The 27,746-nt window shown below is 34.8% G+C and overlaps 1 long non-coding RNA gene across 1 annotated transcript in view; it reads right to left on the minus strand.

Annotated features, from left to right (window-relative positions):
• Positions 1-3,270: 3,270 nt before the first annotated feature.
• Positions 3,271-27,746, minus strand: part of LOC138705649 (uncharacterized) — a 206,521-nt gene continuing 182,045 nt past the window's right edge. Inside the window, exon 5 of the long non-coding RNA XR_011333712.1 lies at positions 3,271-4,210. This is a non-coding gene — a long non-coding RNA (uncharacterized lncRNA). The remainder of the gene's footprint in view (positions 4,211-27,746) is intronic.

A 27,746-nucleotide genomic window follows, 5' to 3' on the forward strand; every position in this document is an offset into this window, starting at 1 on the left:
GGAAATAGAAATTTCACCCATCACGCCGCCATTAGCCTAAAAGTTTGTTCGACCTGTTTATGTATAGGCTACTATAGTGGGGATCACGTAAGTGTAATTCCTAAATCTCTAATTGAGCCATCTCTTCATTGTTGCCAACTAATACCAGTTATCACCAAAGAGGGAAAAATCACAATGCTACGTACTGAAATAATAATAATATAGTTAATTAGCAATAACTATATGTCTTACTTATTTACCACATCTCATCTTTATGTTGAGATGTGTTTTCTACACGATTCAATAATTTATGAAATAATATATTTTCTTTCTGGAATTCTCGCATATTATGTTGGTAATTAGGATTAGTATGATCTATTATTAAAATTTATTTTGTCTGACAACATGAAATTCATTGCTTTAACTAAACAGTTTACGATTCAGGAGACCTAACCTAAAAATGTAGTTTGATCACGTGAAATGATTAGTACGAATTCCGAAAACAGAACACCACTTTAAAATGTATAGCTTACTTAAAATACTTACAAGCACTTTCTTTCTTGGAGAAGTCGCTACCATGCTATTTCCTCTCATGGACATTTTAATAAAAATCTAAACACGAAAGAATTTAATTAAAATGTCAATATATTTACATGCATGTTTCATACGAAGTAGGTCTATAAGTTATTTCTTATTTAATTGCACTTACCTGAATATAGAGTTGAATTGCAATCACAACAAAACAGGGCTGAATTGTGTATTGATATAAATATTAATACCGGTACTACTAATTAATTATTAATTCACAAACCTAGGTACTTGCATTTTCATCAGTTTACTTTACTGGAAACCGAAGTTATTGATGCCAACGTAACAGTTAGAAAATAATTGTCAGTTGTTGCATTTGTCAGTACCGGAAATTCGAAACAAAGTTGGTAAAAGAAAATTCAACCTGAGAGCTGGAAAATCACTATAATCCACTAGCATATGTAGTAAATGTAGTAATAGGGGGAAAATGGTATTAAGTAAGCTGACCCGGATTATAGATGGGCAACGCTCGGACTCCTCATGACGATGCCTGCTCCTGTGCCAGGCAACAACAGGACATTATCATTGACATACTGAAAAAGAGTAGGCCTAATGCCCTAGAAGCGACTCAAACGCATGACCGTTGTTTTATTTTCTACCAAATAATTTTTATGAGACAAAGACCAACCGAATGATATCACTATGGATTGGATTGTATGCAAGTCCCTACCTGCTTTACTAAAGATAACTCTAGTGACGACATTCTCTCATCCGTTACAACAGAATCCTACATTTTTTTAGAATCAAGTGTTCAGTTCTATGTCTAAAGTGGGTAAAACGTTCGTTATTACTAGATAGGCTATTACGAGATTTTCGGATGAAATCTGCCAATAGGCTGCAGTAAGAGATTGATATAAAGCTCCGAGTTCCGTGTTACAGTCTTACGACATGTATAGCGACCCTGTCCCTGAAAGAGAATGTTCCAGGCAAAATTTCTTGTCTACGTAATTAATGTATCCTTGTTACTTACGATGTTGGCTACCTGCTGGAAATACGCCGGTGGTCATGTTAACTACATGTTATCCTCTTACTGGTTGTATGATCGTTCTCCTCTGCTGAGGCATCTGGACGTGAGTCGGACAGTCGGCTGGTCGGCCTAGACCACGGATTATTACCATTCTTACATTTATAATATTTTTGTTAACTAATTGTTTCCCCCCGTACTGGCTGGATGATCGTTGACCTCTGTGAAAGCATGTGAACTTGAGACCATCAGTAGGCTGGTAGATCTTGGTTCTCTACACACTGTCGCGCAATGGATTTTTTTATTTGCTGTCAAATAAATCTCTTTCCATTACATCCACGAGACCTCATTGTCCCGTGTTTTAAATCCAAATGATAACAAAGAAACGCATCTTTCCTTTCCATCTTTTTGCTTATGTCGTTAAAATAACAGTTCTGTCAGCTTCTGTGCGGCTGGGGAAGAAGTTGCATAAATTTACCTGCCTATCTCATTAATTGGTTTTGCTTGCGTTACCATGGCAACGCTCCAGTCTCTTCATATTTCTATGGAATTGAAACACTTGTTTTTGTCATCTAACTGGGAGTACATTATACAAGACTATATTATTTTCTCTTGCGAATTTTATTTTTTTATTGGTAATTCTGTTTATTTCCTGTCCGCTTTTGCCTTATGGTGTCGAAATTTTCACTTTGCACATGATTTACAGACCAGAAGGTCACGCCGGACGAAGTCTAACACAACATATCTTTTCTTGTATACAGAATGAACCGTAAGATCGGCCTGGTAGGCTCAGTGGTATAGCGCTGGCCTTCTATGCTCGAGGTTGCGGGTTCGATCCCGGGCTAGGTGGATGACATTTAAGTGTTCTAAATTGCGACAAGCTCATGTCAGTAGATTTACTGGCATGTAAAAAACTCCTACGGGACAAAATTACGGCACACAGGCGACGCTGATATAACCTCGGCAGTTGCGAGCGTCGTTAAATAAAACGTAACATTAACATTGAACCGTAAGTAATAGCATTGATTTCAGAGGGATATTCTTTGAGATGTTTAAAAAAAATGTTTCATACAATTTTGCTCGTTTTTGCCTCCTTTCCGAGATAAAAATTGTTTTATATGAAATATTTCACAGCGTGTTTTTGGAAAGCCTTAATATGTTCAGTCAAGTTAAGAGAGCAGTGTATTATAATAAATTATTGAAAGAATTTTAGTTTTGTCCTTTAAATATGCAGAAATTTGATCCGAACAAAAGTAACGTTTTAAAATTCTACTGATACTGGAAATTAAACCAACGGCTTTCCCAAAACACGCTATGAAATATTTCTTATGAAACAATTTTTATTTCGATAAGAGAGCAAAAACGAGCAAAATTGTATTAAAGTTTTTGTTTAAAATGTCTCAAAGAATAACCCCCTGAAATAATTAATGACAATACTTACATTTCACCTTGTATAGTGAAGTTGCCTTTGCATAATTGCATCTCAGACTACAAAGTGAAAAAAGAATTAAGAAGGATCAAAATAGAATCACAGTCTAGTATATACAGTCACGAAGCTCAATACGTAGTAAATATGCATCCATAGATAGTTGCTAACCACTAGGATCGCTACTATCGCCTCATTACAAACAATGCGAAATAGTACCTGCACAGTCTATTGTTCCTAGTACCCTCATAAACTCAAACTTCGTGACTGTATATACTAGGCTGTGATAGAGTTGTAAGGAAAAGTTATCGAAAAAATATCTTAGGCTAATTTAATTATTTCAGTCACATAATCTGTGTTATAAGTCATTACAGACATAAAATTACAAAAATAGAACAAAATAAATGGAATTATAACAGTAGTTTGGAAAAAAGAGTTTACAGATATAAAATTACGATTGTATGCTACGGAAGCAAAAGGTTCCCTGAACTATCTTAGTAGTCGAAGGTGGGTCCTATATTCCAAATATAAATTCAACTCCAAGCAGTCTAAATGAGATTTTTACATTCTTTTTTAGGTTTAAACAGAATCGATGAAAAGGTAAATACAGACAGTCGGAAGAAATTAAAAGTTTCAAACATAATGGAAGATATATAAATATATAAAAAGAACTGGTTTGATCATGTACAAGGAATGGTATCAACACCTTTACCAAAGAAGACATTTCACCATCAACCTGAAGAGAATCCGAGATAAAGCTGGACCTAAACAACGGTGTTCATATCATGACTACCTTGAGATATAAGAACAGGCTCAATTCTAACCGCTTCATGATGATGATGATGATGATGATGATGATGACTATATAGTGAAATAATATAACATTGTCCTTAATGTAAGGCCCCAAGACTACAAACATTAATAATTGTTTTTATTAACCTGTTGGTATAAATAGTGTTTGAGGGCGAAAATGAGTCAAATGGTAGACTGTAGTTCCAGAAATAAGTATGCTGCATTAGCAATAGTAGTACAAGTAACAGTATTCCGAGCAACAACAAAAAAAAAAAAACGAGAATTTGGGTTATTGCTGGACATTATTAAATTCACAATAATAGCAGATGATGCTGACTGGTGCCCGTTATCATCGCAGCGAAAAAATATCAAATGCCGTCTTTCTAAGGTTCCCACAAATTAATACCAGGTAACTTGTGTTCTTCCAGTGCCGTATCCAAGAGTGATGAAAACACCCGCACCTGCAACAAACAACATTTTATAATAGGCATTAATTTGTTACAGAAATTTCTGGAGTGTAACTTGTATTGTTTCCTTTCCAATACAGTACAACATTATTTTCCATTATTTCAAATAATTATAGTTGTCTATACTACCCCATTTAATGCGACTTAGTTCGTTGGGGTCGCAGCTTTTTAGCCGCCCAGAACAACATGAATTATTAGCGCTTAAGCAACATTGCCTAGTTGTAATGTTAAGACTCGGTCGCTGTTAGTTATGGTAACATGATCCCAGAAAAAAATACTGTAGCCATGAAGAAGATGAGACGTATGAACTAAGTCGCGTGAAAAGCTTTATACGGTAGTTAAGAATTTTCGTATCTACGTTGGAGTTCATTCAAGGAATTCTATCTACCTGGTATCGGAAGAACGCAGTAGTGTCGTTCTGTTAACACGATGCCAGTATTAATCAACAGCATATATTATTAGGAACATTAAATTCAGACGTTTGAGATTGGCAGGACATGTAGCACGTATGGATGAATCAAGAAATGCGTATAAAGAGTTAGTTGGGAGACCTGAGGGGGGGAAAATACCTTTGGAGAGACCGAGAAGTGGATGGGAGGATAATATTAAAATGAACTTGAAGGAGGTGGGATGATGCTGGGGACTGTATTAGTCTCGCTCAGGATAGGGACCGATGGCGGGCTTATGTGAGGGCGGCAATGAACTTCGGGTTCTCTGAAATCGATTTGTAAATAAGTATACGAGTATATGTCTCTCATAAACGACGCGTACTATTTCCCCCTTCCCTGAAAAAACGTTAATTTCCATTGGTCTCCTCCCCTCCTCCCCCCCCCCATCATCATCATCATCATCATCGTCGTCGTCATCGAATGTTTCATGAGTATTATACCAGTATAAATTAATATTGTTTCTTAAACGTTTCAGGTTTTATTATTTTTAGTATAATGTTTAGTTGGTACTTACATATTTGTTTCGTAATTGATTTTTGTGTTGTGCAACCTTTTCTTTTCCTTAGGAATTTATCTCTCTAGTCTGTATTTATTGTAAATATTTTTTCACTGTAGATCATGGTTCTCAGTTAGAGTGGGTACCGGTACTGTAGAATGTTCAGTATATGCATATATGTACATTATATTTTGGCATCATGTCCCAACAAAATGTTAATACAAAAGAAGTGTAATGAAATATGCAAAAACAAGAAAATATTGTGTCTCGTATTCGGTGGTCTGCATAAATATCGCTAACTAGAGTTCATTTTTGATCGAGGGTCAGGAAATTAACCGAATTTTATTTTTGTTTACGTTGTAGATCCTTAACATGATATTAGCTTATGTGAACTTGGTTTATTGCTGATCTAAGTACACAAAAATACTTATGACAGCGCGAAAGGTGTTCAGGGAGAATTAGTTTACAATGCATTGTTCAATATTCGTCTCTTCTCGATAACACGCTTAAACAAAAAGATAATCATGAAGAAATACAATAAAAGAGAATTAATGTAGCAAGGTAAAAAATTAATAGAGGAAGATGTTATTTGAAATTCTTGTCAAACACGATCTAGTTATGGAGAAAAAAAAAATCAGATTCTTCTATCACCAATAAAATAAAATAATCAGGGTAGGCAGTATGGGAGAGACAGTCGGAAGTTTTATCAGTGAATATGTATCTCGGGATGGAATGTTGAATGTAAGGTATCGGTTGTTTTTAAGCTCTCTCTCATTTGAGCTGCATATACTTCTACATTGTGAATTTTCTCTCACTACTCAATTTCACTTGCGAATTTTTCCAATTTAACTTGTCGACTGGTGAGTGTTGCTCAATAATTGAGATTATAGCCTGGTTCTTTATGAATCGTTTGACGCTACTGCGAACGTTACATCGCTTCGCATTCTCGAGTTGCACTGTCTCGGCTGCAGCGCGACCAACCGATTCGTACCTCAAATTTCCCATCCAGCTTATTATTAGATGATGACACTCGCTCCAACTCAAGGTCACGTTGAATACATTAATTCTTCGTCTGTCGATCGCAGTTTATGTCACTGGGCTATGTCATGAAGTTTAGAAATTATAAGCGTAACAAAGCTGGGCTGAAAATGTGTTGTCGACTTTCTGGGATGATATCCTAGTACGGGACCAAAGTTTCAGACCTTTTCACGTCAAAACGTAAAATCTGGAAATAATATACGATACATTATAGTGTTATGCGAATACTCGTACGCCGCCTTTGTAGTTCAATTGGCAGAGCGCTGGCTTACGACGATCGCAGAATCGAGTTCAAATCTCCGCGGTGACGGAGATGTAATTTCAGTGGATAAAGCCAAAGTTTTTAGGGTTTTTCTCGGGGTTCTCCCATTTTCTGCCGTCATTCCACCAACATTCTCCATTCGCTTTTCATGATCATTTTCGCCAAGAAAAGTAAGGCATCTTCTGTGTGTGTATGTGTGTGACACCTAATCGATCGTGCGCCATGGCGGGTATTTCTTGAGGTTTGCCTAAAGATTGGTAGATGGCAGTGCTTGTGAAAAAAGACCTTTGAAGAGGCCGAGATGTAAATGAGAGGATAATATTAAAATGGATTTGTGAGAGGTGGGATATGATGGTAGGCCTGGATTAATTTTGCTAGGGATAGGGACCGATGGCGGGCTTGTGTGATGGCGGCAATGAACCTCCGAGTTCCATAAAAGCCATTTGTAAGTAAATAAGTAACAATAATGAAACAATTGGCAGAGAAGTTTCTGTGAAACCTGACTTTTGAATAACTCGATATATTTATTTAGCAATTAGTGGAATTGTATTAGTTGTTCCCATTATAAAGTCTTCTCAAATTTATTAATTAGGCTATGACATAAACTACAAAAAAGAAAAATAAATTTTACAAAGACCAAGTGATGTGAGTCAGAAGTCATAAACGCCAGATAACAAAACAATGAAGTATATGGAAAAGATATATACTGTATAATACAATCCCGATTAGTTTTAACATTAAATAACACAGATTGTAGCGATAAAATTTCTATCGAAAATGATTTGCTTATAATAAGAAATCGATTACGAAAAAAAAAAGATGTAAGGACTGAATTGAACATACACTGCATTGATAACATAATATATGATAATAAGGACAGTTAATATAGAATGTGTAAATTATGTGGTTATGATGAAATAGTGAATTGAATTGCTAGTATAAACCAGTTGCTGAACGGAAATCTAATCTGATTTGTTATTTTTCAATAAGAGCATTGTAGACAGTTGCGGCTTCAAAAGCCCACCAACTGGTAGGGATAGGATGTTGCGAAGTTCTGAAGGCTTTTTGCTGGGTCATTGAAACTAGCGGAATTCATGGAATTGGACTAACATTGTATTTGATATCCAGGAATACATATAAAGCCGAGAGACTGATTGATATGAAGGTTACCTCTCACTCCAACTATAATCAAAATCTAAATGTAGACATGAATTTGAATTGAATTTCGATCAAAATTCATTGACACACATGCATGATCGTGTTGTAGGAATTGTTACCTTATTCAGGCAAGATACCGAAGGATATTTAGCTTTAATTAGGTGTTCTTACATAATTGGGAATCGGAGTGATCGTGGAGTTGAATAAGTGGCTATATGAAATACGACGATAATGACAAAAAGATAAAGATGACATTCATGATGATACTATGGTTTGGTTTAGACAATGTTAAAGTTTTTCATATTTGTATTATTCATTAACAAACAGATTTTCATTCCCTATACATTCTTTACACAGTATGCACCAAAATAAACTACAGGTACAGAAAATGAACACTGCGCTTTTATGTAATTAGTAATCTAAAACTACAATTAATAAATTTCAAATTTCAGATTTATTCATAAGTTACATTTGAAATGGTATATTTGAATAGATACCCGAAATGAGCATGTCCAGTAGTCTACATAAATTTTATGGACATCAATGATGATGATAGAAATATTATTATTATTATTATTATTATTACTATTATTAACAATAATAATTAATTAATAAGAATAATAGTAGTAATAGAATAACAGTGACGGAGATATTACAAAGATAGTAATACAAATTAATTAATTAATAATAATAATAATAAATAAAAATATTGACAATAATAAAATAATAGCTAAGATGGAAAAATTAAATACAAAACCACTTAGCGAGAGAGAGTTAACACACTTATATAAGCATATAATAACCAGAAAAAAAAAATAACAAACTCGAAATCAACAAAAAAGTTCGTGATATCGCTTACGACAGCAACTGCAGTAATGATATTGTGTTGTGCATTATTGGTAGGAGGGGTAAGCCGAAGGTCTACATCCTAACGTTCTCTTCGAATCTTCTAACAAACAATCGTAGGAATTTAATGCTGAAAACAATGTGTCTACGAGTCAAACTGTTCATTATTACCAGGATAAATACAACAATAATACTGAAACATATTAATCAAGTTTAAGTTATAGGTCTCCCCTTTTGATGCAAGAGGTATTATATCAAAATATTTTGTGAAGAACATAAACATCATTGTAAAACAAAATTCCATGCTCACCGACACCATTCCTTTTTATAAAGCACATATTCAAAATGCTTTCCATTATTATCTAAACAAAATTCATAACACGAAAGTAGATTCTCAAACATACTTGCTAATAGATATCATACTTGGCGAAAGAAGTAACTGTCTACTCCCATAATTCCACAATAAAATTATTGTTATCGGTGGATTCTCCATAAACATGGACTAAATTAACATAACCCATACGTATTGTTCATATTATAGTTGTAATCCCCTGGTAGAGGGACAGAGAAGACCTGACGGCCTTATCTCTACCAGGTTAAATAAATAAATACTAAATACTAAAACATGGACTAAATTAACATGTCCCATACGTAAACAACAGGCGGTGTAGGTCTGGTGAATGCGATGGATAAGGACAATGTGTTCAACGGGACAATATTCGTTCCCTAAATTGTCACAACTTGTAACATAACTGTGCTACTCGGTAGCGATTTGTGAAATATATCAAACATATTTCAAACTTGGACCATTTGCACGCTTAAGTACTTATGGACAGAAATAATACTCAGTAATAATAAATATCAGGACTATCAGTCTAATATCGCACTCGGCGAAGATTCTCTTGCGAATACTGAATCGACGTTTATATTCTAAGATTGAACAATAGTTAGAAGAAGAGCAGTTTGCCTTCAGGAAGGGGAAAGGTACGATAGATGCAATTGGACTGATATGGACAATCGGCGAAAGATACTTAAACAAGAATAAGGAAGTGTACATAGTATTTGTGAACCTAGAAAAGGCTTTTGACAGAGTAGATTGGAATAAACTGATGGGGATCCTAAAGAAAATGGGTGTGGATTGTACAGAGAGAAGACTGTTCTGTAATCTTTATATGAAACAACGAGTCAAAGTCAGGATAGGAAAAGAAATGTAAGAAGGAAGTGAAATTGGGAGAGAAGAACGTCAAGGATGTCCTTTATCACCTACCCTGTTCAACATCTACTTGGAGAATTCAGTAAAGAACTGTTTTCAGAACATGGGAGGAGTGATAGTAGGAGGAAGAAGAATAAAATGCATAGGATTTGCTGATGATATGGCGTAGTTATTAGAAGAGGAAATGATACTAAAGGATATGCTACTGGAGCTAAATGACACCTGTGAGCAGTATGGGATGAAGATAAATGCAAATAAGACGAAGAGCATGATCATAGGAAGAAAAATATAGAAGATAAACTTGCGAATTCTAAATGACGCAGTAGAGCAAGTGAACAGCTTCAAATACTTGGGGTGTACTATAATCAGTAACATGAGCTGCTGCCAGGAAGCCAAAAGGAGGATAGCAATGGCAAAGGAAACTTTTAATAGAAAAAGGAGCCTCTTCTGCGGACGTCTGGAAAAAGAACTAAGAAAGAGACTAGTGAAGTGCTTTGTATGGAATATGGCATTGTATAGGACAGAAACATGGACATTACGACGAAGTGAAGAGAAGCGAATAGAAGCATTTGAAATGTGGATGTGGAGAAGAATGGAACGTGTGAAGTGGACAGACAGAATAAGAAATGAACTGTGTTGGAAAGAGTGGATGAAGAAAGAATGATGCTAAAATTGATCAGGAAGAGGAAAAGGAATTGGTGGGTCACTGACTGAGAAGAAACTGCCTACTTAAGGATGAACTTGAAGGAATGGTGAACGGTAAAAGAGTTCGGGGTAGAATAAGATATCAGATGATAGACGACATTAAGATATATGGACCATATGAGGAAATAAAGAGGAAGGCAAAATATAGGAAAGTTTGGAGAAAGCTGGATTTGCAGTGAAAGATCTGCCCTTGGGTAGAACACTAAATGAATTAATTAATTAATACCTTTCCCACTCTTGTGAGAACCGTAATTGCTGCTCTAAGCCGAGCACAAATCCACATTATGTCTAAGTATTCTGGTAAATAAATAATTGGTTGCTAAGCAAACATGCTCAGTAGCCGAGCGATAATGCCAGTACCTGTACCGTTTGTTTTGCCACATACTGTACTTCTTCACTATGTTATCGATGTAAAATGCACGTCACGTGTTTCTTAAAATAGGTATAAGATTACAGTATCTAGATAGCTAAGCTGCTGCACTTGTAGTACGGTATATTAAAAGGAAATAATTTTCTGAAGTAAGAGACAGTTCAACAAAAGTTTCTAATGAGAACAAAATCTATAAAACGTGAAGTAGTTGAAATGCATTCCCAGATACTTCACTTGTACAATTTTGATGTCAGAAACGAATGACGCTACGGGAGAATAATAATAATAATAATAATAATAATAATAATAATAATAATAATAATAATAATCACTATAGTTATTAATCTTCTACCGTCAGGCATGTTAAAAATACGAAAGAATAAAATATTGTAACATACATAAGTCTTACTAATGTTTGATGATTGAAATTTAACGCAAGATAGATTGTTTTATACAGGACGAACAGTAATAATGTCAATAATCTCAGAGGATTATTCTTTGAGATATTTGAAACAAAATAGTTTAATACAATTTTGCTCGTTTTTGCTTCGTTTTCGAGAAAAATTGTTTTATATGAAACATTTCATAGCGTGTTTTGGGAAAGCTATTGTATGTATGTATGTATGTATGTATGTATGTATGTATGTATGTATGTATGTATGTATGTATGTATGTATGTATGTATGTATGTATGTATGTATTTATTCACACTGCAGTGGGTATATACCCGGTGGCAGTGGTAACTAATTACACTCAATAATGACAATAATAAACTTATTAATTAAAATACAATTAATAATAATACTAATAATTAATACTAACAATAATTAATAATAATAATAATATTGATTTAATTCTTAATGTGCTCAATCAATTTAGGAGAGCAGTGTATTATGATAGTAAATGATTGAAAGGATTTTAGCTTTGTTCTTTAAATGTACAGAAATTTATCCGAAAAAGTGTAAACTTTCGCTCCGAAAAAGAATTTTACAATGTTACATTTGTTTGGATCAAATTTCTGCATATTTAAAGAACAAAACTGATATTCTTTCAATCATTTATTACCGTAATACACTGCTGTCTTAAATTGAATGAGCATATTGGGAATTAAATCAATGGTTTCCCAAAACACGGAATTAAATATTTCATATAAAACAAATTTTATCTCGGAAAGAAAGCAAAAACCAGTAAAATTGTATTTATTTTTTTGTTTGAAATATCTCAAAAAATAACCCCCTGAAATTAATTACATTACTTACGGTTCATGCTGTATACATGAATACAAATTTTGGTATGTAACTAAGCTAAGTAAAACATGGGCCAATTTACATAGGATACAATAAATAGTTTCATTTTTCCATGAATGTTATAAACACAATACCAAATATAAGATAATGTTATTGCTCTTTGAAACTTGTATATGATATTACGTTGTGTTATGTTTAAAAAATAGCAACTTTTTGCGAAATTGCTGGCACATTTTAACGAAAAATACAAAGACTTCTTTATTTCTCCCAAAAAAAGAAGAATAAAAAACCGATCTTGTTTATCGTCATTATTATTATTATTATTATTATTATTATTATTACCATCAGAGCATAATCATAATCATCTAGCCTACACCATAATCATCATCTCTCAAACGTTTGGAACTTTTCAATTATTAAGCTCATCCCATGTTTCTTCTTCCTTTCGGATTACAATAAACATATCACTGTATTTCGGATGTCAATTTACATTCATTTTTTCTATAATCATGTATTTTAAAAATTAAATATAGGCCCTATTCAATTTGATTCGACGTCATTTCTTAACCAGTCGCTTTTTAATTCCAAAACATTTTTGAAAATCTCATTTCGACTGTCTGTCATCTGCTTTTCATCGTTTTGTGTCATGGCCCTAGTTTTGCGCACATGCATTTAAAAAGAATTAGCGTTATTCCTTGTTAAAGAAAATTTTTCCCTTATATAGCTATATTACATCATTAACTTCATCATTGTCGACAATCTTCTTTCATTATTTTGGCGTGTCATGTTTACTAATTGCTCTGCAGTTCGCAGTCGTTGACGTAACCCTGAAATTATCACTTCCTGTAAGCAAGTACGTGTAATATCCAGTTATTTCTTATATGTTAGCTCTTAAGAATCATTTCAATGAAATACTTTTGAATTTTTCTCAATTATCTACATTTATCTTATCATCATTTGACATATTCCTTAACTTTATAAACTTAGGCCACTTTTTCGGTGTCCGCTATTCTTTATTTAATTTATTGTTCAAGCTGCGCTTTCATATAATCATTTTGATACAAATGTCACTTGTCTAAATTTTTTAAGTAACACAACTTCAGTTTTATATTGTGAAATCTGTCTTTAAAATATTGTTCATTTAATTTTATCAATTTGGTCTATTCTTCACAAAAAACAAGCACAGGAGTAGTATTTGGGTACAAGTTGTTTAATAACTCCACTTTTCCACTATTTTAACAGCTCACATTTTATTTATCACAGATTGACTACGCTTTACTTGTATCAACGATATTGTCGTACTGTATTCCGGGACTTTTCATATTCCTCACATATAGTATTATATACATTTTTTGGAATTTCATTGCGAATTTGAGCAGAAATAGACTTTTGGATATTCTACCGTGTCCTGGAACTTAACATTTTCAACGTCCGGAACTACATACAGTTTCAACATCAAGACAAATACGGGTAGGTCAGACGGCTACTTTGTTGGGCTCGTTATTTCTGATTATTCCAGGCAACTGAGGAACGATGTATCTTGGCTATTGTTTATATAAGAAAATAAATTGCTGAAGCCAAAGGAAACTCTGCAATAACATTAGGATATATAAATAAATTATGTAAAAGAGAAGTTGTAATTTAGTCAACTGTCCGAAGTAAGGGCTGAACCTCACAAGTGAAACCAAGAAGGCACCACTTATGAGTAAACTAGGGCAGGAAATGAGGTAGGGTGCCAGTTCCTTTCCCTCTCCATTGCATACATCGCCGACTAGCTGCATATTACACTAGTCAGACTTCAGATATATACAAACAATTGTTCTTCCTCTGACACATATCGTCAAGTGAGATGTACTGCCTGATAATAGATGTATAGTAGTGGTAAAAAAAAAAAAAAAACGGACCGACCCTCGTAGCCGATTTCAAAGCCTTGTTCACTCCAGAGCACGATAGACTGGTAACTAAGACTTTCGTGGTTCGAATCCTGCCTGGGAAGGAAACTTTTTTTTGTTCTTTATTCAAATTTATTCCCAATACTTTTCGATTGCTGGTAAAATTCATGTTATGGGAATAATAAGTTAATTAAGTAGTAAAATATCGCTGCAATCGGTCCGGTTTTTTTTGCCACTACTGTACATATTAGCCAGAACCTCAATCAGAGGATATACTGGGTTAATAAAACTAATTCATGATATTGTTATCAGGACAGAGAATGAAAATCCAGTCAATTTGTATCAGACATGAATATCGTAGGTAATTCATATGATGTAATTTGTGATACCATGCTGCAGTTAGTAGCCTCAGCTGTCGTGCAAAGCCAATATGGCAGATCATATACAATAACTTTTTGCGTTTAAGACCCAATAATTGGATTTTTCTTCTCTTTCTTAATTGAATTTATTTTATTAATCCATTAGAAAGAATAATGCTGAAACTGATTAGAAAGAGAAACAGGAATTGTCTGGGTCGCTGGTTGAGAAGAAACTGCCTTCTGAAGGATCCACTGGAAGGAATGGTGAACGGGAGAAGAGTTCCGAGCAGAAGAAGATATCAGATGATAGAAGACATTAAGATATATGGATCATATTATGCGGAGACTAAGAGGAAGGCAGGAAATAGGAAAGACTGGAGAATGCTGGGTTTGCAGTGAAAGACCTGCCCTTGAGCAGAACACTATGAATGATGAGTATATTATTTATAGTCTTATTTTACATAAATTTATATTATAATGTGCTGTAAATATGTTAATCTTATTCGAGTGTGTCATTTGACTCCAGCAACTAGGTATCTTATATAAACAATAGCGAAGAATTACATTTGCTCAGTTGCCTGGAACAGCTAGACATAACGAGCCCAACAAAGTAAGCGACCACTCTATGACCAATCTGCCCTTATGGTGTAACTTGTATGGACACGGTGAAATACCGAATTCTATTTGTGATATCATATAATGATTTTTGTATATTGTTCTCGTAACTGATGGGCTATAGGCTATCAATTTATTGACAACAAAGAAAAATACTAGTGTAAAGCTCTTCGATTAAAGTAAAGTGAATAAAATTTTGAGGCTCCTCTCCATTTTCTGACATTTTCATCATTTTAAGGTCTCTACTAATTTTCTGACATTTTTGTCATGTTCCCTTATCGTTACCATAGTCCGTGTTTGGAAATAATAATTACACCATCTTCATTAATTTACAAATGGGTCTTTTGGTCCGACTCATTTGAGAAAGTAACTAAGTAAGTTAGAAAGTATCTTCACATTGTCGTCTGTATCTTTCAATATCACGCCTCCCCTTTTGTCTGTAAGTATTGTTGAATTTATTGGACAATTCTTATATTTTTTTATCCGTAAAATGTTGTCGAATTAGTCGCTTCATACATGATCTTTAAGGATGAAATCAGCTACAGATCATAACAACTTCATTTCAGCGTCTTCACTGTTCTTTAATTAGTACTGTTTCTTGTCTAATTTTCCGATCCTCGCATCAATATTGGCATTGCCATCATTTCATAGTATTTGAACATCGTATCTCTTGTGACTTTATTTCGTAATATTCTATTCTTGGAATTTGTACAATTTTTTAAAATTATTATTTATCATAGTTGAATGATGCTTTACACCCGAAACAATTAAAAGCTTTATATACTGTAGGCCTAGTTATATATATGTCTGTTTGTGTATGTGTTTTAAAGCAGTCAAAAATTGGGCGTAAACAATACAACAAAAGGTATTTCTTAAAATGCTGTGAAGCATAGAAAATACACTTATGAGCATGTAGGATTTTTATTCAAATTGAGATTTTAAAACCAAAACCGTTACCTATAGCAACAGATATTCTGTTGTCTAAGTGCTCAGTTCGACAGTTGCAAACTGCAGCTGTCATTGCTTTCAACTGTTTCAAAACATCACTGAACGTTTGATAGGGCACTCTTGCTCTCATGCAATGGATGCCTTCATCGATCTGAAAGGGGGAGCGTAGTGACGAGGGTTGGTATTGCCACGAGGGGTGAGTGTAGTTCATCCCTTTCCACACAGGGGAGGGGGATTCGGCGTTCAGCTAGGTCAGGACCATTCGGCTGACAATAGATCGCTTTTTTTGTAGGATATATTGTTCGGGTCCGATCTGCTGTAGCCAGAGCCTCTGTTTCCTTTTCAGGCTGATAAATTCGATACAGATTGGAAATGGCGCGGTCGAATCTAGCCGCCAGTACTTGTTTAGGCATAGCCAGCGAAAGAAATCATTGACACAGTTCTGTTCCCACTTACAGCTCTATCACCACAGACTTCTGACGATAGCAAATACATTACAGTCGTATAGACGTATCACAACCAGTGTGATATTAATTTCTGTACAGTAAAGCCCCGATTATCCGTCACCCTATTAACTGAGTGGTGAATTATCCGTCTGTTTTTCTCGCTCGCAGAAAAAAAATATGAACTACTGTACATTATATTAGTACGACTTTTTTCTACAGAGTGTTTTTATAGATTTTTACCCTTACGCATTATGGCCTACTCTTCGAGTTCATCTTCTAGACAGAATGTCTTCTAAAAGTATCAAAAGAAAACATGTTGTACTACAGAAAAAAGTGCAAGTACTGTTCTCCAACCAGGAGATAAACCGTGAAAGGAATGTGCTTACTATTGCGTCATCTATTGAAGCGAAGTACATAGATAATATTAGAGTTATAACGTCAGTTTAAAAATCATGCGCTCTCCTGCATATGTTATTTCCTGTCTGGAGGGATTAAAAGACCAGGAGATTAACAGTGATCTAATTTTGTAACTAGGGTAGTATAAAAAATATGTGTATCAGTGTTATGTTTGTGCTTTGAGAGATAGCCAATAGAGATACGAGTACATACATATGTGACCTTATGGCATCTTATGACATCAACATTCATTCACAGCATACTGTATAAAATTTGTAAATCTACAACATGAGATCTCTACTATTCCTATCTTTCCACACACAGTCGTCATAGGTTTTTTTGGCCATTAAAAACCCGTCGTTGAAAAGCAGACATAAGTACAATAAATAGTGTTTTAATAACTGCCTTATCGAAAAATCAAACATGAATTGTTAAAAAAAAACAGTCTTAAATTAGTGAACTTCTGTTCCACTATCTAGCGTATTAAAAGAAAAGACCATGGAGGAAATTACGAAAATATTTTGTACTTAGTTTATGAAAACTTCTTATGATACGGATTATCCGATTTTTCGATTAACCGTTTACTCCACCCCCTTCATTACCACGGATAATAGAGGTTCTACTGTATATGAACAAATAAGTATATAGGCTAAATAATAAATAATACATAGTCAGTCGATGCTTAGTTTTAGCAAATGATCGCTGCACCAAACATAATCATTAATGAAACATGGAAAACGAACTAGGAATTAGGTTTTAATCATGAATAAATTGTTAAGAAATCCGTCACGTGCTAAACTGTTCTATTCTGCAATCGCTGTATAAAACAGGAAATACATTAATTGCATTTGCTTTTTTTTTAATATAGCAAAAAAACAGCAATCTTCAAATTTTCAATGATGAAGCAAGAGAAATGAGCTTTACAGGCACCTCATATTATAAGAACAAAAATCGAAATAGGAGGAAACAATTGAAAAAGTCTCTAATTTTAACTACAGTATTTTTTATGCATAATAGCCTACACATGAAAATTAATGAGATAGGAAATAAATACATTTAGACAATTAATATGTAATCTTAAACGAACATTCCCACTGGAACACAATATTGGATTGCAAAAGAAGTGAAAACATAAAAAAGAACCAGAAATAAACAATATAATAGGTAAATATTGAGACAATTAGTTTAAATATTACATGCTTAGATGGAACTATTTAGACTTAGAGTACCATTACAAATATACAGGGTGATTCACGACGATTTACCGTCCATTACGGAGCTTATTTCCGAAGATGTTCTGCGCAAAAAATATGTCATAAACATTTGTCCTAATCTCAATATTTTCAGAATTACACTAATTAGAAGTTGTTTGTAAAATACCATTATTCTTGAGTTTTAAGGGTAAAAGAATATTACAGATAAAGAATGAACTATTCAGGAGTATCATTTCTTTAAATAGCTAGTATTCTGAAGCTAAAAATGTGTTGTGAATTCCATAGTTACTTCGTAAAGAATTTTCTTTCTTTTTTTTTTTTTTTTCTTTTTTTTTTTTTTTTTTTTTCGATTTTTGACTACAAAATTACATTTTCTTAGCATTTATCACAACAATTATTACAAATCACGCCACTCTTGTAAATTCTTTAAGACTGTACATTAGGATGCATAATTAAACTGTAAAGAATCAAGTTCCTAAAGTTATATAATCTATAACAATTTGTGATAAGTGCGTAAGAATGATGTAATTTTTACTTAAAAATTGAAAAACAAAATCTGTACAAAGCAATTAACAGCGCATTTTAAATTTCAGAACGATAGCCAATTAAAGAAATGACACTTTTGAATAGTTCATTCTTTATTTGTAATATTTTTTATCCTTAAACTAAAGAAAGAAGATATTTTACTAACAATCTCAAATTAGTATAACTCTGAAAATATTGAAATTAGAACACATGTTTATATGGCATTTTTTGTTCAGAATGTCTTCGGAAATAAGCTCCGCAAATGACAGTAAATCTTCGTAAATCACTCTGTATAACTGAAGATTTGATTTGACAAACATCCCAAGTCCATTGAAATGAAATGTTCAGGAGAGTAAGAAAACTCCATAGGTTTGTCATTTAAGAGCATTGAAATAAATATTTGTATGATTAAGATTTATTCTTCGAAGAGGAGGAAAAATTCAAATATCTTGGAGCAACAGTAACAAATATAAATGACACTCGGGAGGAAATTAAACGCAGAATAAATATGGGAAATGCGTGTTATTATTCGGTTGAGAAGCTCTTATCATCCAGTCTGCTGTCCAAAAATCTGAAAGTTAGAATTTATAAAACAGTTATATTACCGGTTCTTCTGTATGGTTGTGAAACTTCGACTCTCACTCTGAGAGAGGAACATAGGTTAAGGGTGTTTGAGAATAAGGTGCTTAGGAAAATATTTGGAGCTAAGCGGGATGAAGTTACAGGAGAATGGAGAAAGTTACACAACACAGAACTGCACGCATTGTATTCTTCACCTGACATAATTAGGAACATTAAATCCAGACGTTTGAGATGGGCAGGGCATATAGCACGTATGGGCGAATCCAGAAATTCACATAGAGTGTTAGTTGGGAGACCGGAGGGAAAAAGACCTTTAGGGAGGCCGAGACGTAGATGGGAGGATAATATTAAAATGGATTTGAGGGAGGTGGGGTATGATGATAGAGACTGGATTAATCTTGCACAGGATAGGGACCGATGGCGGGCTTATGTGAGGGCGGCAATGAACCTTCGGGTTCCTTAAAAGCCATTTGTAAGTAAGTAAGTATGATTAAAAAGCACAGACTTAAAATCGGACTTCGGATATTCCTTTTTAAGGAATGACAGGCTATGCAAAACACAACATATGTCAGGTAAGAAGTCAAATCTGGTAAATTTTGGAATTCGAATGTTTCTCAATTGAGGTCTTCAGTTATAAACTTAAGGGAAAGCGAAATATTGGCAGACCTAGAAAACGCTGGAGAGAAGAATTTTAAAATCAAACAAAACTTGTTGAAACTGGAACAGCACAGGAGACCCAATCCGTGCAGTTTATAATAATCATTTTATTATTGTTTAACGACGCTGTAGCAACTATGAGATTATTTAGTGTCGATAGAATTGGTGATAGCGAGATGGTATTCGACGACATGAGGCCGACGATTCACCATACCTGAATTTCGCCTTGCATTTGGGAAACATCTGACGAGGTAATCATTCCCAAGGGAATCGAACCCATACCCGCGCACAGCTTCGCATTAGTAAGCAAACGCGCACATCATCAGAGCCAAGCCTTTGACCATTGTATTTGTTTAGAAGCATTTTGGCACTCAACACAATTACACACAAGACACGATATGTTTGTGAATTAAAACATTTGCTTTGTAATCGACGCTTCGGTATTGCCAACAGACAACATTGATCGAGTACAGAGACATGTGTTGGCATAAATGTGAAACTAATCTAGCAAGAACATTATGAACTATAAACAAGTTCGATAATACAATAAATTGGAGTTTATACATTAATGTGTAATTCCGGGTATTAACTAATGTTCAGATTGTTGTACATGATTTTTAGTAGGTTATTTTACGACGCTCTATCAACATCTTAGGTTATTTAGCGTCTGAATGAGATGAACGTGATAATGCCGGTGAAATGAGTCCGGGGTCCAGCATCGAAAGTTACCCAGCATTTGCTCATATTGAGTTGAGGGAAAACCCTGGAGAAAACGTCAACTAGGTAACTTCCTCCGATCGGTAATCGAACCCGGGCCACCTGGTTTCGCGGACGGACGCGCTAACCGTTACTCCACAGGTGTGGACTGTAGATAAATTACAGGTTAAATATAATAATAATAATAATAATAATAATAATAATAATAATAATAATAATAATAACTTACAAATGGCTTTTAAGGAACCCGGAGGTTCATTGCCGCCCTCACACAAGCCCGCCATCGGTCCCTATCCTGTGCAAGATTAATCCAGTCTCTATCATCATATTCCACCTCCCTCAAATCCATTTTAATATTATTCTCCCATCTACGTCTCAGCCTCCCTATGGGTTTTTTTCCCTCCGGCCTCCAAACTAAGACTCTATATGTATTTCTGGATTCGCCCATACATGTTACATGCCCTGCCCATCTCAAACGTCTGGATTTAATGTTCCTAATTATGTTAGGTGAAGAATACAATGCCTACAGTTCTGCGTTGTGTAACTTTCTCCATTCTCCTGTAACTTCACCTCTTTTAGCCTCAAATATTTTCGTAAGAACCTTATTCTCAAAAACCCTTAATCTCTGTTCCTCTCTCAAAGTGAAAGTCCAAGTTTCACAACAATACAGAACAACCGGTAATATAACTGTTTTATCAATTCTAACTTTCAGATTTTTTGACAGCAGACTAGATGACAAAAGCTTCTCAACCGAATAATAACACGCATTTCCCATATTTATTCTGCGTTTAATTTCTTCCCGAATATAATAATAATAATAATAATAATAATAATAATAGCTAAATATTTTACAATTTACTAAGCTTTGCAGATTATAAATTTGAGGTAAATTCATCAAATTTATTGATATATAGGCCAACAAAATTGGCAGACGAGGGAAGTGGATGTAGCATTTGTTGTGTAAAAGATTTTGACATGTCTTTCGTAGGAACGCGTAAGCTAAAGTAGTTTATGGAGTATTAACCTTTAATGATCTTGAATGAAGACAAGAAAATTATAATAGAATAATAATAATAATAATAATAATAATAATAATAATAATAATAAATGGTTCATACGAAAATATTTGGAGCTAAGAGTGATGAAGTTACAGGAGAGTGGAGAAAGTTACACAACGCAGAACTGCACGCACTGCATTATTCGCCTAACATAATTAGGAACATTAAATCCAGACGTTTGAGATGGGCAGGGCATTTAGCACGTATGGTCGCATCTTGAAATTTATATAGGCTAAGGCCTGAGGGGAAAAAAGACCTTTGGGGAGGCCGAGACGTAGATGGGAATATAATATTAAAATAGATTTGAGGGAGGTGGGATATTATGATAGAGACTGGATTAATCTTGCTCAGGATAGGGACCGTTGGCTGGCTTATGTGAGGGCGGCAATGAACCTCCGGGTTCCTTAAAAGCCAGTAAGTAAGTATTATTCTCACAGTGATGAAAAGCCCCGAACCAGAAGCAGCTTTACAAAATAGTAATTTTAAGTTATTTTTTAGCATGTAGGTTTTCACGACCGGAGTCTATGCGATGCAAGTCAGCCGGAAAACCTGCATCACAATTGTAAATTATATTTGGCAAAACTGTTTTGATAAAAGGAACATTACCAAAAATGGACAAGATGATACTGTTGGGTAAAAGAAAACAGAAAGAACATACAACTACTTTCACAGATACCAACTTCAATAGTATCTTGCAAATACTGTACCTCATTTGTGTTTTCAAGAAAAAATGAAATACAAATATCTTACCGAAAAGAAATGTTGAAGATAAAAGCATCGAGGAGTTATCAATAGCAACATCCACAGCAAACATAATCAAACATACGTAAGCAACTAAACCAGGGTTTATGACTATTTTTTAACTTTGGAAATTGGTCGACCGTATTATTTTAGCGTGCTCTTTCAATTTTGATCTGTACTCAATTATGTCTTATTAATTTATATCAGACACACTTAGTCTCCATTTTGAGGAAAGAAATCCTCACTTGTCTGCAGCAGATAGAACCCGAGCTTAAAGAGTTATTCATAGTCATAATGATATTGATAAACTACCTGGGATATTATATTCACTAAAGAGTTTGAAATAAATAAGTACAGTATATTGCATCGCTCTTATATAATACCCTCATTTTCAAAGATAGAGTACATAAGAAGCGTACTGTAGCAAGGCGACTGTAAAGAAGTTTTAATAATCCTTCCTTATGTCTTTTCTAGCTCTAGGCTGGCCAGACTTACACACTATTATTCTGCAACTTCCAAAAATTGCTTGCACAGAAGACTTCATAATCTTTGTAATTAACTTATGTGTAGTGGCCAGATCCTTCCTCCCTCCACTACATACAACGCCGACTAGCTACACTACCGGTCAAAAATTTTCGATCAGCTGTGAAAACAACTATATACTTTATTTCAAGTCCACACCTGTGGAGTAACGGTTAGCGCGTCTGGCCGCGAAACCAGGTGGCCAGGATTCGATTCCCGGTCGGGGTAAGTTACCTGGTTGAGGTTTTTTCTGGGGTTTTCCCTCAACCCAATATAAGTAAATGCTGGGTAACTTCCGATGCTGGACCCCGGACTCATTTCACCGGCATTATCACCATCTCATTCATACGCTAAATAACCAAAGATGTTGATAAAGCGTCGTAAAATAACCTACTAAAATAAATAAAAATAAACTTTATTTCAATGTACAAACACATGGGAAAAACTAAATAGACCAACAAAATAAACATTTTTTCTCTTTAACATTATGATATGATATAGAATATTCAAAACGAAATCCCTGTTTTAACCACAAATCCATAGTTGTGATAGGTGATCGAAAACTTTTGACCGGTAGTGTAGCTAGTCGGCGATGTATGTAGTGGAGGTAGGAAGGATCTGGTCACCGTACCCCATTATCTCCTGACTTACATAGTTCCTCATGAGTGATATCTTATTGGTGTTATGAGGTTCAAACCTGTATTCGGATAGTTCACTATTGTACATCAAATGTGGTTTATTCATTTTCTAATTGCCGGTGGCGATCTATAAGTTAGATATAAGATTAGAAAAGTTGAAATAAGGTGTCTATTAGCAGTGACTGTGAAATGTGACATGGAGAGGGCAAGATTAACGGGTGTAGCAGATTTCCATATTAAGTCAAAGGTATATGTAGGCCTATTACCATGGTAAATGCAATTCACTATCTCCTAGTACGATTGAAAATGATTTGGTTTATAATTTAAAAGACTTGCACGTGTTATGCATGAAGGCAATTTACTATTTACTAACTTGCTCTATAGTTTCAAAGAAGACCGATATTTTCTTATTAGAGATGCAGAAGAAAAGATTATTCGAGAAAGATCTTCGTCTTTTACTCCGCAATCCATCGTTGAAAATTACTAACAGTCTCTATCTCTCTCTCTCATCTGGAATGACTTTTTATAGTGAAAGCTTAATACACTCATATATCTAAATTTAATTTATTTTGTCACTATTTCATCAATCCATACATCGTCGTTGTTCCTGCAATAACTCCTATGTGACATATTTATCGATTTTCAGACTTTTGCTCTATTAAATAACTTAAATAGTGATACAGCAAATAATAAAATCTCCGATATATAATTATATTTCTTTGTTTCGAAAATGTAAGAATTCACAGTCTCCTATGTACGGCTGCCATAGGATGAATAAAAGTGTTTTTTCGTCCTACTGAAAAATGTTATATTTTGCACATAGGAGTTACTGCAAAACCAACGACAACATATATTTACGCAGTTTCGCTGAGCAGTAGAAAATTGCAATAAATATTGAATTATGTTACGGTTCTGAAAACATATTCTTTACTTTAGGATTCCAAATTTCGAACATTAAAAGAATGGAACTGACTGAGTCACTGGCTAAGAATTAACTTCAGTGAAAGATCTGTCTTTGGGCAGAAAACTATCAATGAATGAAAAGAATATTACAAAATGGAGTTCCGGAAGTAAGATTTGTAAGACTCCGACAAGTTTAACATGACTGACAGAAGAAGCCAAGAAATATGAGAACAGCCCCAGTTAATGTCGATGTAGCTCAGGAATTGGTGAGTTGGACTCTTTTCGAGGCTGCGCTCGGACATGAGTTCGAATCTGGCTTGGACTTATTTCCTAGTTGGTATATTTTCAAGTTTCTTGCAAATATAATATGAGGTAATCCCATGACACGTCCACGGATTTATATCTCCAATACCATCTCGCTATCGCCAATAGCTACTTATTCGATGTAGCATCGTTATATAAACGATTACATCGGTATTAACGAAATAGATGAACATTAAGAGAAGTGATGTTAAAATATTAACGATAATAGAATAGCTAAACTATCATTAATCGTATTAACTTACACAAGATCGAAGGAACGGAGAATAATCTGCTTTGAAATGGAAACTGCATTTGACGTCAGAACTGGAAGAAACTGAGTATGGTGGTGGTGGTAGCACCAGTACCAGTAAATTAATACGTAGCGAGATAGTTCATGAAGGGCCAAGGCCGAAGAACTGACTGTTGACCTCACACCCACATGCCTCAGCAGAGGTGAATGATCATCCAACCGGTACGAGGATAACATGTGTCCAGCACGATGATCCTCCTTGCCGTTATAACTGGCTTATTAAATCGGATTTCGCTATTTAATGGATCTCCACAAAATATCACGATGCTGGGTAAATATCGGTCTAATACACTGGCCGAAATTTCATGAGAAAACTTGATCTTTCATAATGAATCGAACCAACGCTCATTCCGTACCTCCTATCCGAGACATGACACTACACCAGGCAGTACTGGGCGGAACAATACGACCACAGTCTAGTATATACACTCACGAAGCTTGAGTTTATGAGTGTACTAGGAACAATAGACTGTGCAGGTACTATTTCGCATTGTCTGTTACGAGGCGATAGTAGCGATCCTAGTGGTTAGCAATTATCTGTGGATGCATATTTACTATGTTTTGAGCTTCGTGACTGTATATACTAGACAGTGGTACGACGACAGTAAGGGACGATGTTGATGAAGATTTGAAAGCTGAGTTTCCTTGCTTGTTTTTCGAGTTCTGTGAAGATATTTTTCTTAACTTGAATTATTCTTTGGAGGGTCCGATGTGTTGGTTTGAAGACGACGCCAACTGATTCTCTCCGTTGTTCCAAGTTCTGTTCTCCAACAGAGGCGCTAAATTATATGAAATTGCGTTAAAATTAAGAAATAAATTCTGTGTGTATGTCCCATTCCTTTTGCGTTATAGAATTTATTTCTAGCCGGCCATCTCCTTAACGATAAATGGCGAGGGTAAGATTCAATAAAACACTTGACGTCTACAGCGCGCCCAAGTTCTCTGTATCACACCAGGACTTTCCCGCGCCATTTCTTGCGACTGCGCAGTTAGTCTTAAAAGAAGTAGAATTCGATGCCCAACGCCAACAGAGCAAGTTTTCTGGCTGGCCTCCTCCAAATCTTCTATCACACTCACATGCCGTCCAAGAATGAGTCCGATACTTCTTAAATAAAGTGTTCTGTTCTGAACAGAAAATACTTATTTCTAACTTGTGTGTAATTTCTTCTTCCAATGTTTTGTTGCAAAAATGAATGCTGACTTAGAGCTACTGTACGTACATTCACAATGATTGAAAACTTTTTGTCGCAGATTTGGAGACATGCAAATGGCTCTAACTTGAATAATTTCACTAAGAACTCTTATTCGACTGACTCAACTTGCGACGCTGTTGATCCTAATACATTGTCACACTTACGTACAGCCTTAGAAAAAAGTTTTGTTGCATGGATACTTTATAAGTTCCAGAAAGGAGGTAATGCGCATGATCAGAGGACGAGCGACTTATAAAGTATCTGTGTGACAAAACGTTTTTCTAAAACTGTACATCCATTAATCAGGCAGTACATCTCACTTGACGATATGAGTCAGAGGAAGAACAATTGTTTGTAGCCTATGCATCTGAAGTCTGATTAGTGTAATATGTAACTAGGCAGCGATATATGCAATGGAGGGAAAGAGAAATCGGCCACCCTAACCCATTATATCCTGGCTTAGTTTCCTAATGAGTGATGCCTTATTGATGTCCCTTATGAGGTTCAGATCTGTCTTCGGACAGTTTACTAAACAGCAGTATATCCAATATAATGTCCATTATGGGCAGTGCAAGGTAGAAAATAAAAAGACTAAATAATCCATATTAATAAATCAAGAAATCCTGAATACCAGAAAGTTTGTAAAATATGAGATGATGTGAAAGGAACGTCTTTGGACATGCATAAAGACTTGTCTCCTTCTGTGAAACAATTAGGGTATCTTATAAGTACCGTATGAAGCTGTTCCATGCAAAGATTATATCCATCCTCATGGCATAGACGTGATTTTAACAATTTAATAATTTATTTAATCTGGCAGAGCTAAGGCCAGTAGGCCTTCTCTTCCGCCCAGCCAGACTCTAATTCTAATTAAATACATTTGCTTACATAGTTATTACATTAATATCTAGATCATAAAACAACATGAAAGTAAATAATGAAAATTGGATAACTAATGTTAGTGTGACAATAATAAACACTGGTAAGAAATAGTTATAATAATAATGATAATAATAATAATGGTAATAATAATAGTAATAATAATAATGATAATAATGAGATAATTTAGATATTTATCTGTGATATATATAACCATTAAACATTGAGAAACCTGAAACAGCTATTATTGTTGACAAAAATTGTTAGAAAAATATCTCGTTAGCCTATTCTTAAATTGATTTGATGTCTGACAGTCCCTGACATTACTCGGTAGGGAATTCCAAAGTCGAGGAACAGCCACAGTGAAAGAAGATGAATATGAGGATGTTCGGTGGGAGGGAATGGATAATATTGAGGAGTGTTGTGATCGTGTGTCTAGGTTATGATGGGTGGATAAAATTTTGGGACCATTTAAAGAAAAAGAATTTGAAAGCGTAGGAAAAAGTCTAAGCTACATATCTGAAAAGGGTACTAGGAGTGTCGAAATTCACACCATCCAGGTTGGTCTATGTGATAACAAAAGAACCCTAGGGGATCGAGAATCTACGGTATTCACTAATTCTGCCATCCACAGACGTGTATACAAGTAACTTCTAGAAGAAAATACACAGAAGAGGAACAATATAGACGAGTTCTACGCCACTAGCGCAATGGTCGACCGAAGCTGGACTGGGACTAAATTGTGAAAAGTATCCGAAATAGTGTTTTAACTAATTAATTCATAGTTTCCTGCCCTAGGTCAGGTCTTTCACTGCAAACTCATTATTCTCCAATCTTTCCTATTTTAC

The sequence above is a fragment of the Periplaneta americana genome, chromosome 9 (genome assembly GCF_040183065.1).
Source record: "Periplaneta americana isolate PAMFEO1 chromosome 9, P.americana_PAMFEO1_priV1, whole genome shotgun sequence".
NCBI lineage: Eukaryota > Metazoa > Arthropoda > Insecta > Blattodea > Blattidae > Periplaneta > Periplaneta americana.